At 39.1% G+C, this 5,119-nt stretch overlaps 1 pseudogene; it reads right to left on the minus strand.

Annotated features, from left to right (window-relative positions):
- Positions 1 to 544: 544 nt before the first annotated feature.
- Positions 545 to 5,050, minus strand: LOC120288835 (annotated as a pseudogene).
- Positions 5,051 to 5,119: the final 69 nt, after the last annotated feature.

The following is a 5,119-nucleotide window of genomic DNA, read 5'->3' on the forward strand; positions in this document are numbered from 1 at the left end:
TGTTATTAAGCTCGCAAAAATTGCAATTTTCAATGTATGTACTTTTAAAATTAATGGTTCGAGAACTGAAAAAAAATCATTATAAAGTATGCTTGAACAAATTTGGTATAAGTATAATTTTTTTCAATGGAGAGAACTTAGTTCCTAAGCAAATACCAAATCTTTCGAGTGGAAAAGAAAGCAAGGTGTTGGGTCTTACAAAAGTTTCTCCCTCGTTTGTATCAACCGGGTAAAATACGAGTTAAGATTATTAAATAAATCATCAAATACCATCAAATTGTGAGTAAGTCCGTGGATAATTTGTCTTCCTCAGCCAAGTCAACATCAGTACTCGCTAATTTCTCACGTCGCCATCTCTACAAGAGCTACTCCCTAAATGCATCTACATCAAGATGATGTCTAAAAAGAAGAGAAATACTTGCATAGAATAGTCATGGTTCAACGTGACTGAATAGAACAGTCACAGAGAATATAGTTTTTTTTCTCATATATACTTTGAAAGACACACATCATGGTCTTTAGATTCATAAAAATAAGCTTGACACCAACTGAATAGATGCTTGGTGATGATGGATTCGCAACTGCATGACATGGTTATGCTCTTGCCGCCCCAATGGGGAGTGTATTCAGTTGCCCTCTATAGACTCGTAATTGATTGAGACATATGAACATAGGCCTCCGGCTAATGACAGCGAATCGGAGCTATGTTCAGAGAATTTTTAGCTTGAGATCGGTGTGGCCGACCCGTGCCTTATGCCTTTCGAAGAGATCTCTGAAGGCTTCGACAAACTTGCCATGCACCTCGTTGACCTGCCAAACGGGTTTTGAGATCATAAACGACGGTACAATCCACATTATAGGTGTCCCATTTTGTCATGTCACAACATTAAGACATGCTAGGCATTCGATTGTGGGAATTATTCAGAAGAGTCTGTGCTGACCTCTATCCTCCGGGTAAAAGAAAAGCTGCAGAGTAAATTCAGAAAAAGAAAACCGATAGCATCTGTACCTCTTCCATGGTGGGTTTAGAAATTTTCTCCAACTCAATTGGTCTACCGACCACCACATGCATCGGATTCCGGAAGGGTATGGGAGACCTAAAGACAAAACTGTGTAAAACACCACCGAATGTGTTGGTTCATTACAGTTCTACTATGGACGGGCAACTTATTGAAAATAGTAAAAAATCCCACAATCTCATCTTCTTAATTCAGCAGAGTCATACATACCCAAAGACTCCCCAGAAGAGAATCAAGGGAAACTTAAGTGCTCTAGAAAATTGCCGATACAACTTTCCACCGGGCTTCCACCACTGGTAGACCTTTGACTGTAGCAAGATAAGAGGACAAAATTGAGCTCTAGTTTTCAAATCAAACAAGTGGCAACAGACATCGAATTGTGGGCAGCGGAGAAGAAAGGTGAAGACAGAAGTTACTTGACCGTAGCAGAAAACTGGAACCAGGGGGCAGCCCATCTCCATGGCTATGCACAAATCCTTTCCTTGATTGAACAAATGCGATCTACTAAAGGAAAAGATTACACATGTTAGAATTCCCATTTGGACGAGAAACGAATTGTTTGCTGGATTCTGTTGTTAGATATAGTAGATTCAAAATGTTTTGCGTTCTTTCTTCTGTCTACACTGAAGAAGGAAGCTGTTTGTGCAATTGAGGACTCAAGAACCGTTTGTAAGTTCCCAATACAGAAAGGAGAAAGTGGAAACACATTGTTGAAGTAGAGTTGATGGATTATTCCATTTCTGAATCCTCAGTCCTATTCCATTTATCACTGCATAAGCCCAGGTCAAGAATTGATAACTACCCCATATTCCTGTTAAAATATTTTGAACCGTCAAAATGAGCAGTGAACATGTTTAGGGTGCAGCGGGGATGCGACTAAGGTATCCTTCAACTTTTTCAGAGGCAACAGCTTTACTAAGCAAATGATATCCAGCATACAAGGCTGTGAATTAATGAATACTATTTATCATGCCACAAAGTCGATCATCCTAGATCTCACTGAAAATTGGCAAAGAAGGTGTAGATCCAGCAAAACATATGCTCTAATAGAGTGAGCTGAATTGTGACAAGAAAAGATTGAGTTCCGAGTGTTAGACCTCCGATGCACGCTCCATGAGGACCTCTTGTATACCGCCAGGCACGATGATACAACTGTAGCCAGCACCCAAGAGGGAAATGAAGTTTCTTTTTAGCTGCCGGCGTGAAACCGCACCACGTCCATATATGTCTGAGAAATGGAGTGTAGAACACCTACCAAGTTTTCCCGACTATGTAATAAGACAGAAAATCAAAGGCTCTATAAATGCAAAAGGAGCACAATGGCTGGGAGAAAATCTTACCGCACTACTAGCAAGGAACTTTATTTTCGGGAGAGGCATGAAACCGGTAAGATCAGAAAGCGCAACAACACCAATCGGAAAAACTGAATGCGGCTCATATCCAAAAACTGCACGCAATATATTTCAATAATTTATTCCTATATACGAGGAAAAAGCATCTCAAAGGTTCTTAAACTATTAAGTTCAGAAAAGAAAAATTTTGGCACCAGCAGCCTGCTCTTCACAGTTCATAGGCTAATCAGAAGTTCAGAGACACAAAAAAATGGCATCATCAGCCTGCTTCTCAAATAAAGTTAAATCGTATATTTGCAAATGCAGATTAAGATAAAAGACTAATGAATCTGTCATACTCTCTTGCATCTCAACCAAGACCCACACGACGGAACAATTTAATCCACAGGTATGCTCTCACAACTCAAAGGAATGCAATGGACACAGAATCTGACCCCACGTTATTCCCTGCCATTATTTCACTGATTCATACTGGAACTATCACAACTCAAGCCACTAATCCTTATCTTTCCTCAATCGGACGTGTCATGGCCAAGCCCTTATCACTGAAAAGCAACTTCAACTCTAGCAGAGTAAGTTCGTCTGCCTAATTCACACACTATCCATTAATTCAGGCAAAAGTACAAACCCAAGTGCCAAAACTTGACATGGGTTCAAAAAGTTCAATTAAATGTATTTTTTTTTTAAATTGAACATTTAAGTGCCAATTTCTCGATAAGGCTTGTTTAAAATTCAACGTGACACTATTATAATAATAAAACTGGTTTACATGGCCGCTGAAATGTCCACTCAACAATATTGTCCTAAAATGACGTTAGCATTTAGTGAAGGCCTCCACATCCTTGTTGCGCTGCCTCACCATCATCAAAAAGGGCTAGTGATGGTGGGGCGAGGGTCGACAGGGCTGTGCCAGGCCCAAGAGGCCCTCGTTGAATGTTGCCTCTTTTTATTTTTATTTTAATATTTACTTTTTAATTTAATTTAATTAATGTTTATATTAAAAATCAAAATTTGGGCAAAGTGGTGTTACTTTGAGCTTATCTAGCTATGTCGAGGCGCCATGTGGATATATATATTTATAGTGAATTGCTATGTTATTGAAAAATCTCACCGAAAAAGCCATATCAAAAGTAGTTTGGTCAAAATTTTTAGTCGTTGTCACTTAAGCATCATTTCTTCTGCTTTTGATACTTTAAGTGTACATTTTGGAAGTTTTGGCATTATTTACTTGTGTAATTTTAACACTTGGGATATTTGACACTATTAATTCACGTTGATCTTGGCACGTTTGGTTCGCGTTCCCAAGGAACTTTCGGCCTCGAAAGCCCTTAGAGAAATGCTGCATCATTTGTCAATTATTTGAATGAGTTACTAAAAGCGTTGAAAGCCCAATACTAATATGGACTAGTTTTGTTTCAAAGCATTTGGCAAAATGCTGAGCTCATTTTTCTTTTTAAAATTACCTCATCAATTCTCTTTCAAATTTTCAATTTTGTCCCTCATTATTATTATTTTTTATTAAAAAGGACCAAATCCGTCGCCGGTTCGGAAAGGGCTACGATGAAGTAGTCAAATCTCGTGACCTTTAGTGAGGGTTACAGAGGTCGCATGACCTGGACAATCTAGGTGACGCTTTTGGCCCAAACCATCGTCGCTTGAGTCTCGTGCCTCAATGGCCTTCGCTGGGTCTTGCGACGGTCACGCGACATAATCACCTAGGCTGCGACGCCCGGGTCACCCGGGAGTCAAGTGACCTTCGCCCTCGCTAGGCTGCATGACCCTTGTCGAGGTTGCCCGATGTCGAGTGACCTGAGCAACAGCTGGCGCGTTAGATTTAGCTCACTATGTCGTAGCCCGCCAAACCGGGCAAAGTTCAGTCTTTTTTTTAATTATATATTTGATTTTTCTTAAATATTAAACAAATAAATTTTAAAAAATAATATTGATCACCAAAGGTTTTATCAAATGTATTTTCTACCAAACGACATTTTTCTTAAAATTACTTTCAAAAACTTAGTTTACTAAATATTTTTTGCATTTACCCAAAGCACTTTAGGCAAAACTGTTTTGTATTTATTCAATGGGCTTTTAAATGTTGAACCAAACAATATTTGATTACTTTTAACCTACATCTTTGGGATGATACTGTATCTGTCAAACCTTTTCACCCAACCTATTTTATTAAATCAGCTAGAAGAACGGGAAGAATGAGGACTAACCATAGGCGCGATTAGGGATCAAAGGTTTCTATATCCTCCACGTGCAAAGTCACTGGGAAATACTGAAAGCATGTTTACATATGTACCTGAAACCACCATGGGAGAATCAACAACATTCAACACTACCATCCCAAATTCCTCAGAGAACTAACTGTAGTCTTTAAAAACAAGACAAAAGGAGACGAAAAAGGGATAAGAAACTAAACTTACCTTGACAACTTTCTGCCTATTCTGCTTATCATCGACTGAATGAACACAAATACCACGAGCAACCCAAAGACCCTATCAGTCAAATACCCGATGGTTATCAATAATGATCCACAAGCCACATACTGACCCCAAAAGGCAAAAATAAAAACAAGTACTGTGAAATAAGGATTGAAAAGAGCAAAGAGAGAGAGCTCACAGAAGGGCTTTGATGGAGAAAGAAAAAGGAGAGAGAAGAGAACCAGTACGGCATTGAAGAACAGCACCCAACCACAAATCCCTAAAAGCCACTATAGCGTGCAATTTATTGACGATGGAAACA

The sequence above is a fragment of the Eucalyptus grandis genome, chromosome 10 (assembly GCF_016545825.1).
Source record: "Eucalyptus grandis isolate ANBG69807.140 chromosome 10, ASM1654582v1, whole genome shotgun sequence".
In the NCBI taxonomy this organism is placed as follows: Eukaryota; Viridiplantae; Streptophyta; class Magnoliopsida; order Myrtales; family Myrtaceae; genus Eucalyptus; species Eucalyptus grandis.